Consider the following 10,730-nt stretch of genomic DNA (forward strand, 5'->3'; position numbering starts at 1 on the left):
TGCAGACATTAAAACCCCACAATAACGCACTGTGTGAACAGAGCCCAGCTATCAACCAACATACAAAGAGGTCACTCCAATAAAGCAGGGTGTCCCAAGCAGGCTGCCATTGGCTGTCTGGGCATGCTGGGAGATGTAGTTTTGCAACAGCTGGCGACGCCCTGGTTCCATTTTCAAACCACCTGAGAACTACAGCTCCTATTCAGCACAGCAAAGTGCAGCCAGGAGTAACAATAAATAACAGGCGGGGAAGGACAACGAAAGGCAAAAGAAACAAAGTATCAATAAAAAAAAAAAAAAAATGGCGCTCTAGATTGTTTTGGTCCCGCTTTTACCAGGAATTTCCCACGCAGTGGATGACGTCATCACGCAACCGCCCGCCTCTTGCCAAACAAGCATGAGAACTACAGCACCCGAAATGCCTTGGGCTTAAATGGGAGGTCACGTGTCCGGTTCCGCCAATGAGCGTGCAGAACGTGAGTGGAGGTTCCGGCAGGTTGGCTGGGGGTGGAGATGACGTAGGATCCGGGTGCGGGCACACAGGAAGAGGGTGCTGGATCAGGGGAGAGGCGGCTGCGGAGCGGGCGGAGGTAAGATCGGTGATCGGTCTGTTACTGTACCCGGTGTAGTGTGCTGGTATAGGGGGTGGATGGGGCTGATGATGTCATTGTATATATATTTCTTATTCTGATGTCAGATAACTTATTACTAAGTCATCATACTCCCGGGGCTATAGTGCTGCCTATACTACATAATGCAATGCAATCCATAGATTTATATACATGCAATCCATAGATTTATATACTGTACATGCGATCCATAGATTTATATACGTGCAATCCATAGATTTATATACGTGCAATCCATAGATTTATATACGTGCAATCTATAGATTTATATACGTGCAATCCATAGATTTATATACGTGCAATCTATAGATTTATATACGTGCAATCCATAGATTTATATACGTGCAATCTATAGATTTATATACGTGCAATCCATAGATTTATATACGTGCAATCCATAGATTTATATACGTGCAATCCATAGATTTATATACGTGCAATCTATAGATTTATATACGTGCAATCCATAGATTTATATACGTGCAATCCATAGATTTATATACGTGCAATCCATAGATTTATATACGTGCAATCTATAGATTTATATACGTGCAATCTATAGATTTATATACGTGCAATCCATAGATTTATATACGTGCAATCCATAGATTTATATACGTGCAATCCATAGATTTATATACGTGCAATCCATAGATTTATCGTGCAATCCATAGATTTATATACGTGCAATCCATAGATTTATATACGTGCAATCTATAGATTTATATACGTGCAATCCATAGATTTATATACGTGCAATCTATAGATTTATATACGTGCAATCCATAGATTTATATACGTGCAATCTATAGATTTATATACGTGCAATCCATAGATTTATATACGTGCAATCCATAGATTTATATACGTGCAATCCATAGATTTATATACGTGCAATCCATAGATTTATATACGTGCAATCCATAGATTTATATACGTGCAATCCATAGATTTATATACGTGCAATCCATAGATTTATATACGTGCAATCTATAGATTTATATACATGCAATCCATAGATTTATATACGTGCAATCTATAGATTTATATACGTGCAATCCATAGATTTATATACGTGCAATCCATAGATTTATATACGTGCAATCCATAGATTTATATACGTGCAATCCATAGATTTATATACGTGCAATCTATAGATTTATATACGTGCAATCCATAGATTTATATACGTGCAATCCATAGATTTATATACGTGCAATCCATAGATTTATATACGTGCAATCTATAGATTTATATACGTGCAATCTATAGATTTATATACGTGCAATCTATAGATTTATATACGTGCAATCCATAGATTTATATACGTGCAATCCATAGATTTATATACGTGCAATCCATAGATTTATATACGTGCAATCCATAGATTTATATACTGTACATGCAATCCATAGATTTATATACGTGCAATACATAGATTTATATACTATATACATATCATAGATTTATATACATGCAATACATATAATAGATTTATATACATGCAATACAGATTTATATACTATATACATACAATACATTTATACACCATATACATATAATACATAGATTTATACATATACAGTGCATACATTTATATACATGCAGTACCTATGTCATCCTACACCCAGGACTGCTTATACTACATACACATACATGCATACGTGCAACGCAGTCCATACATTCATACATGCAGTACATACATACCACATATACATGGAAGCAACAAAAACCATCCCTCCATACTGCATCTAGGCATAGTGATCCCTTAGAGTAGGATGGCATGGTGGCATTACACTGTCCTCTATAACCTCCAGCTGTTGCACAACTACAACTCCCTGTATGCACTGACAGACACCAGTCATGCTGAGAGTTGTTGTTTTGCAACAGTTGGAGGTCCACAATTTAAAGACCACTATAGGAAAGCGCATATGGCAGCATGAGGATGAGATTTCTCAGCTCCGGAGAGACCACCAACACCATCCCTGGATCTTGTGCACTTCACATGGTACATAGATTGGTGCAGGAGCCATAGAAAAGTGCAAAAGACGTGACGGCTGACGTGATGGCCCCCCCCCCCCCCCCCCCCTGTAGAAGCTTAGGGAGAGTGCAGCATCTGGCTGCCCCCCCCCCCCCCCACCCCCCCCCTTGTCCATCAAGCTCAGATGGACTCACCTTGTTTACACAAACTAAACTCATTTATTTATAGTGATCAGACATATTCATGTCAGACCCCCCATTGGTGAGGATTCTTGCAGCTGCACCCTAAGGCTGAGTTCACACCACGTTTTTGCAATACAGTTCCCGTCTCAGGTTTTTGATAAAAAAAAACTGATTCCTCAAAACCGGACTAAACTGTATAAAAACTGTATAAAATTTTTATCCGTATACGGTTTGAAAAAAGATGTCTGGTTGCATCTGTTTTTTAAGAGAAAAACGTATACGTTTTAACTTTTCACTCCATTATGAATAAAGTTTCACTTGTTTGATTGAAATTCCAAGAAAAAAAAAAACTGCAAAACCATATGGTGCCAACCGGATGGAACCGTACGCACATACAGATCCCTTTTAATCCCATGTTAAAAAAATGTATACGTTTCAATACAGTTTTTCACCCGGACCAAAAACTGGTAGGCTACGGTTTTGGGTACGGGGAAAAAACCTGACAAAACCGTACAGGATGCAAAACGGACACAACCTGATGCATCGTTTGGCATATGGTTTTCAATGGAGAGTCAATGCATACGGTTATCAATATGGTTCCATACGGTTTTCAAATTGAAAACTTATATGAGAACTGTACAGAGGTCCCTCAACATACGATGGTAATCCGTTCCAAACGGATCATCGTTTGTTGAAATCATGGTATGTTGAGGGATCCGTGCAATGTAAAGTATAGGACAGTGGTCTACAACCCGCGGACCTCCAGATGTTGCAAAACTACAACACCCAACATGCCCGGGTGTTGTAGTTTTGCAACATCTGGAGGTCCGCAGGTTGAAGACCACTGGTAGAGGAAGTTGTACTCACCTGTCTCCGCCGCTCCGGACCGTCACCGCTGCCCGGGATGTCGCCGTCCATCACTGTCGCCGCGTCCCCGGGGTGTCCCTGACGCTCCGGCAAGGCCTCTGCTTCCCCGGCATGCTCGCTCTGCGTCGCCGCCATCACGTCGCTACGCACGCCGCTCCTATTGGATGATGGGACGGCATGCACAGCGACGTGATGACGATGATGGAGAGCGCCGACGATGCAGGGGATCCCGAAGAGGACGCGCCGGAGCCCCGAGGACAGGTAAGTGATTGTCAGCGGACCACACGGGGCACCGTAAACGGCTATCCGGTGGCAGCTGAAGCAGTCTGCGCTGCCGGATAGCCGTTTATGCGATGGCCCCAACATACAAAAGCATCATATGTTGATGCTGCATTCAACATGCGATGGTCTCTGAGAGTGATCGTATGTTGAAATGATCACATGTCGGGGCCATTGTAGGTCGGGGGGGGTCACTGTATAGCAAAAACGTGGTGTGAACCCAGCCTAAGGCTACATTCACAAGTGCAGATTCTAACGTCAACTACATTTTTGAACACTGCACAACATTTGCAGCAGATCCTGTATGCGGGAATGCTCCCTAAGGCCAGTTTCACACTGGTGGGATATTGCTACATTTTTTGCATTACCATATAAGGCCCGGCCCGATCACCCAAACGGACATCACAAATGTGGTGGGGACTTGCGGCTGTAATTCCACCTGTGTGAAACCTGGGGCTGGTTTCCTCGCTGGATAATGCAGCTGGTTGTGATAAAAAAAAAAAGTTATCCAAAATCCTTAGTATATCCGCATACATGGGGGATGTGCATGAAGGAGCAGGTCAAAGGGCAGCTGACCTGCATATATGTGGATAGGAGGAGGAGCAAATGCCTATGACAGTGTCCGTTACTGCCTGGAAGATAAGTATCACAGGAGGTGCAGGCAGCCTCAACCTGTGGATGCACGCCATATATAAAAGCATTTCCCGACCAGGGTGCTTCCAGCTGTTGCAAATCTTACCTGTTGGGGAGTATATGATAGTTATGTAGAATAAAGCAAGACACCTGGCACTGCTTCGGGATTATGAGTAGGATCTGTTCCGCTGTCAGGGGATAATGCGCCTATTCAGAACAGCTGGTATATCGGCAGTGCTCACGCTATCTAAGTACAGTGACCCCCCGACCTACGACCTTAAGCGCAAAATGCTTAAGCTGCTGCCGGATAGCAGCTTAATGTTCCCCGTGTAGTGCAGTAAGTATTACTTACCCCTCCACGATGCTCCAGGGTGCCTTCCGGGTCCAGCGCTGGTCTTCCAGTGTCTTCTCGGCCCTCTCCGATGACGTCAATACGCTGCTGTGCACGTCATCCAATAGGAATGGCGTACGCAGCGGCGTAATGACGTTGCTACGCAGGCCCAGTAAGGCCTTGCGGAAGACAGCGGAGGACCGGAGAAGACAGCGGAGGACCGGAGAAGACCAGGAGAGCCCAGCGGAGGCCCGGGGTCACCATCGGGAGCGGCGGGGACAGGTGAGTACAGCTTCCTATACTTTACATTGCACGAATCCCTCCACATGCGAGGGATTCGACAAACGATGGCTCGTTTAGAACGAATTACCATCGTATGTTGAGGGACCACTGTACTGTTCAACATACTATCGAAGATAGGTAAAGAAGGAGGCGGATCACTCACCGGTCCGATGCTGTGCACTTTATTAGGAGATGAATACAGGGGCTACATACGGATAGATGTAAGTGGCAGGGCAGGAGGTGTAACAGAGCTCCGTCTGAAGCGACGGCGCCGTTTCACGCCCACTGGGCGTGAAATGGTGCCGTCGCTTCGGGCGGGGCTCTGTTTCACCTGCTGCCCTGCCACTTACATCTGTTCGTATGTAGCCACAAGTGGCAGGGCAGCAGGAAGCGACGGCGCCGTTTCACACCTACTGGGCGTGAAATGGCGCAGTCGCTTCGGACGGGGCTCTGTTACACCTCCTGCCCTGCCACTTACATCTATCCGTATATAGCCACTGTATTCATGTCCTAATAAAGTGCACAGCATCGGACCGGTGAGTGATCCGCCTCCTTCTTTACCTATCTTCGATAGTATATATGATACCGGTAGTTATGATTCTTCTTTAAAGGGGTTCTCCCCTGGAAAAAATGTTTTTTTAAATCAACTGGTGCCAGAAAGTTAAAACCGTACTTATCAGTTGCTGTATGTTCCACAGGAAGTTCTTTTCTTTTTGAATTTCCTTTCTGTCTGACCACAGTGCTCTCTGCTGACACCTCTGTCCGTGTTAGGGAGCAGGATAGGTTTGCTATGGGGATTTGCTCCTACTCTGGACAGAGGTGTCAGCAGAGAGCACTATGGTCAGACAGAAAGGAAATTCAAAAAGAAAAGACCTTCCTGTGGAGCATACAGCAGCTGATAAGTACTGGAAGGATTAAGATTTTTTTCAATAGAAATAATTTACAAATCTGTTTAACTTTCTGGCACCAGTTGATTTATGGGAAGGGGCTGTCGCGCCCCCTTCCCATAGACTTTCGTTGAGGGGGCGGGCGTGACGTCACGAGGGGTGGCCCTGAACACGGAAGCCCGTACGCAGCCTTCGGAACAATAAACTTCCAGACGCTGGGGAGCGGAGCTTCCGAAGCAGGGCAGCGGAGTACCCCTTTAAACCCCTGAGGACATTCGGTCTGTTCAGTTACTTCAGGCCATAACAGAAACGCATTGGGTGAATAGTAAGGGGTTAATACTAGAGATGAGCGAACTTACAGTAAATTCGATTCGTCACGAACTTCTCGGCTCGGCAGTTGATGACTTATCCTGCATAAATTAGTTCAGCTTTCTGGTGCTCCTGTGGGCTGGAAAAGGTGGATACAGTCCTAGGAAAGAGTCTCCTAGGACTGTATCCTCCTTTTCCAGCCCACGGGAGCACCGGAAAGCTGAACTAATTTATGCAGGATAAGTCATCAACTGCCGAGCCGAGAAGTTCGTGACGAATCGAATTTACTGTAAGTTCGCTCATCTCTAGTTAATACCTTTTTATATTTCTGCCAAGTGATAGATTTTTGATGCCTGTGTTCCACATTGACCCATATCAAAATGGCGGGATGCAATCTAGTTTTACCGTTATGATTCGTGGTTTGGTGGTAGTATTATCTTGAATTACACACTTTTTCAATTTGGTATAAGTGGGTGACTTTTTAATAGAGCTTATTAAAGGCAATGTTTTACGGTACCTTTTTTTTTTTTTTTTTGTTTCTTTCTTTATACGTTTGTTGATCCATAAGCTGAGCAATATTGGTCCACGGGAAACCATATTTATCTACGTACTGGCTGTGATGGAAACAGAGCACATGAGGGGACAGCTGGGACACCTGTCCCGAATCCACATTTTTAAAAAGGGGGAGATTTATCAAAATCTGTGCAAAGCAAAAGTTGCCCAGTTGCCCATAGCAACCAATCAGATAGCTACTTTCATTTTGCAAAGGCCTTGTTAAAAATGAAAGAAGTGATCTGATTGGTTGCTATGGGCAACTGGGCAACTTTACCTCTGCACAGGTTTTGGTAAATCTCCCCATTTGTCCTCCATAGAGCACACGAGCAAAAGTCTATAAGAAATACAACTGGGGTAGATGCCAGGGTCCGCTGCCTACCTGGGTTCTGCGCCGCTATAATATTGGGGCACTAAACAGAATGCAAAATCGACACTAGGCCCGAGCAGCAGAGAGATGTATAGAGATGTATATCTGTATATACAGTGGGCTGCTCTGTGCCCTAACAGCTACTCAGTTCCATTGAAGTAAATGGAGCCAAGTTGTAATACCACACACAACCTGAGGGCAAGTGTGGTGCTGTTTTTGGGAGACATTAGCTCTCTGTGTGTGTGTGTTTTTTTTTATTCCTGTATAACTCCTTTAAAGGGGTACTCTGCCCTTAGACATCTTATCCCCTATCCAAAGGATAGGGGATAAGATGTCTGATGGCGGGGGTCCCACTGCTGGGGATCTCGGCTGCAGCACCCCACTTTCATTACTGCACAGCTATGTACACAAGAAGAAATACTGGAGTCACTTGTAAATTTTGTAAAAATAGTAAATAATTTTATTAAAGGGGTATTCCAGGCAAAAACTTTTTTTTTTATATATCAACTTATCAACTGGCTCCGGAAGGTTAAACAGATTTGTAAATTACTTCTATTAAAAAATCTTAATCCTTCCAATAGTTATTAGCTTCTGAAGTTTTCTGTCTAACTGCTCAATGATGATGTCACATCACGGGAGCTGTGCATGATGGGAAAATATCCCCATAGGAGCTGGACAGCTCCCGGGATGTGAGTCATCAGAAAGCAGTTAGACAGAAAACAGCAACTCAACTTCAGAAGCCAATAACTATTGGAAGGATTAAGATTTTTTAATAGAAGTAATTTACAAATCTGTTTAACTTTCCGGAGCCAGTTGATATATAAAAAAAAAAAAAAGTTTTTGCCTGGAATACCCCTTTAATGGTCATATTACATAAAGAAAGGAGAATATCCACCCAGGGGGGGGGGGGGGGGTGAAAAGATAATCAAACAAGGGTGTCACTCAGGTATCCCCTATAAAGTGCATAATTCATAAGAAGACTAATATAAAACATATGCATAGCAGCAAGCGGATGTAAACAATGTTATAGTGCAAAAAAATAGTGCGGAGAAGCATAATCACAAGTATATACTTAGCCATACATGCTGTTTGCTCCAGAGGAAGTTGTGTAGTTCTTTTCTGTCTGACCACAGTGCTCTCTGCTGACACCTCTGTCCATGTCAGGAATTGTCCAGAGCAGGAGAGGTTTGCTATGGGGATTTTGCTCCTACTCTGGACAGTTCCTGACATGGACAGAGGTGTCAGCAGAGAGCACTGTGGTCAGACTGAAAAGGACAACTTAACTTCCTGTGGAGTATACAGCTGCTGATAAGTGCTGGAAGGATTAAGATTTTTTTTTTTAAATAGAAGTAATTAACAAATCTCTTTCTGGAGCCAGTTGATATGAAGAAAAAAAAATTGTTTTCCACTGGAGTACCCCTTTAATGTCAATAGGAGTTGCAAAAATTGAGCAGTGCATTTCCACCGTTCAGGAAGCTATCATTCATTCATGGGAAAACTCCTTTTAGTTTTAACAAATTATTAGTTAAACTATATTAATTAGTTTATTTTAGCAGAATAGATGTTACAATGAGGCGCAGATAACATCCAAGGCCCCCCCCCCCCTCAGTATCATGCGGGGGCTGTGATGGCCTCAGACAGTCCTGGCCATAAATAGTGCGTGCGCCATGTGTTTAGTCAGGAGCTATTTGTGGCTTCCAGCTGCCTCGGTGAGAATGAGCAGGAGGGGAGACCCCCTTGTCCCACCCGCTGTGCCCTCTCCATTCTCATCCTCCGAGGAGATGTACACATGGGAAGTTATGGCGTCTGCCGTCTCCCCTCACAGACTAAACAATGTGCCCTTCTTGGTAGAGAATAATCCTATGCGATTTCATTACAGCTGCGATCATCTGTGAGGCTCCCATCATGGTGTCCGTAACAATGGGTAAGTGATGTGTATTCCCGTATATATATATATATATATACTCTGCCTCCCATTTACACCGCCAAACTGCAGTGATTTTTGTAACCCTTTACACCGTCCGTTCTTCTTTCAGCCACCTCCGAATGGATCAACTTCTTCAAAGAAGCTGGGATCCCTGCAGGGCCAGCTGTCAACTACGCGGTGACATTTGTGGACAACAGGTGAGAGGAAGAGGGGTGTGAAAATAAAATTACTTGTCCAAGGGACTAAAACGGAACACAATCTACTTGTCTCTCAAGAAAATCCACTTGTCCTGGTAGATAAAATAATTTCAACCAAAATAGTACATAAGTAAGGTTTTTTATTACCGTATTTTTCACCCTATAGGACGCATCGGCATGTAAGGCGCACCCAATTTTAAAGGTGCAAAATCGTGAACAAAAAAGATTCTGAAGCCAACAGTGGTCTTCAACCTGCGGACCTCCAGATGTTGCAAAACTACAACTCCCAGCATGCCCGGACAGCCGTTGGCTGTCCGGGCATGCTGGGAGTTGTAGTTTTGCAACATCTGGAGGTCCGCAGGTTGAAGACCACTGGTATAGGAGATAATACTCACGTGTCCCCGCCGCTCCGGACCCGTCACCGCTGCCCTGGATGTCGCTCCATCGCTGTCGCCTCGTCCCCGTGGTGTCCTCCGACGCTCCGGACGTCTTCTTCCCCGGGATCCACGCTCTCCGTCGCCGTCATCACGTCGCTACGCGCGCCGCTCCTATTGGATGACGGGACGGCATGCGCGACGACGTGATGATGTCGAAGGAAAGCGCCGCCATGCAGGGGATCCCGGCACGGAGCAGACACCGAGGAGGCAGGTAAGGTCCCTCCCGGTGTCCTGTAAGCTGTTTGGGACACCGCGATTTCACCGCGGCGGTCCCGAACAGCCCGACTGAGCAGCCGGGTTAGCGTCACTTTCGCTTCAGACGCGGCGGTCAGCTTTGACCGCCGCTAGAGATAAGCGAACTTACAGTAAATTCGATATGTCACGAACTTCTCCGCTCGGCAGTTGATGACTTTTCCTGCATAAATTAGTTCAGCTTTCCGGTGCTCCCGTGGGCTGGAAAAGGTGGATGCAGTCCTAGGAGACTCTTTCCTAGGACTGTATCCACCTTTTCCAGCCCACCGGAGCACCCGAAGGCTGAACTAATTTACGCAGGAAAAGTAATCAACTGCCGAGCCGAGAAGTTTGTGACGAATCGAATTTACTGTAAGTTCGCTCATCGCCGCGTCTGAAGGGTTAATACAGGGCATCACCACGATCTGTGATGTCCTGTATTAGCCGCGGGTCCCGGCCGTTGATGGTCGCAGGGACCGCCGCCATAGGGGTGTATTCGCCGTATAAGATGCACCAACTTTTCCCTCCCCCAGTTTTGGGGAAGAAAAAGTGCGTCTTATACGGCGAAAAATACGGTAGTTTCTGCACTTTCGTTTATTCCTTCCCGCCCTGTAATAGCCATAACTCTTATATTTC

The 10,730-nt window shown here is 44.9% G+C and overlaps 1 long non-coding RNA gene across 1 annotated transcript; it reads left to right on the plus strand.

Annotated features, from left to right (window-relative positions):
* Positions 1 to 453: 453 nt before the first annotated feature.
* Positions 454 to 9,436, plus strand: LOC130329928 (uncharacterized). The gene is made up of 3 exons (XR_008873387.1): positions 454 to 590; positions 9,182 to 9,226; positions 9,339 to 9,436. It is a non-coding gene; the product is annotated as an uncharacterized LOC130329928 (long non-coding RNA).
* Positions 9,437 to 10,730: the final 1,294 nt, after the last annotated feature.

The sequence above is a fragment of the Hyla sarda genome, unplaced genomic scaffold (assembly GCF_029499605.1).
Source record: "Hyla sarda isolate aHylSar1 unplaced genomic scaffold, aHylSar1.hap1 scaffold_3266, whole genome shotgun sequence".
Lineage (NCBI taxonomy): Eukaryota > Metazoa > Chordata > Amphibia > Anura > Hylidae > Hyla > Hyla sarda.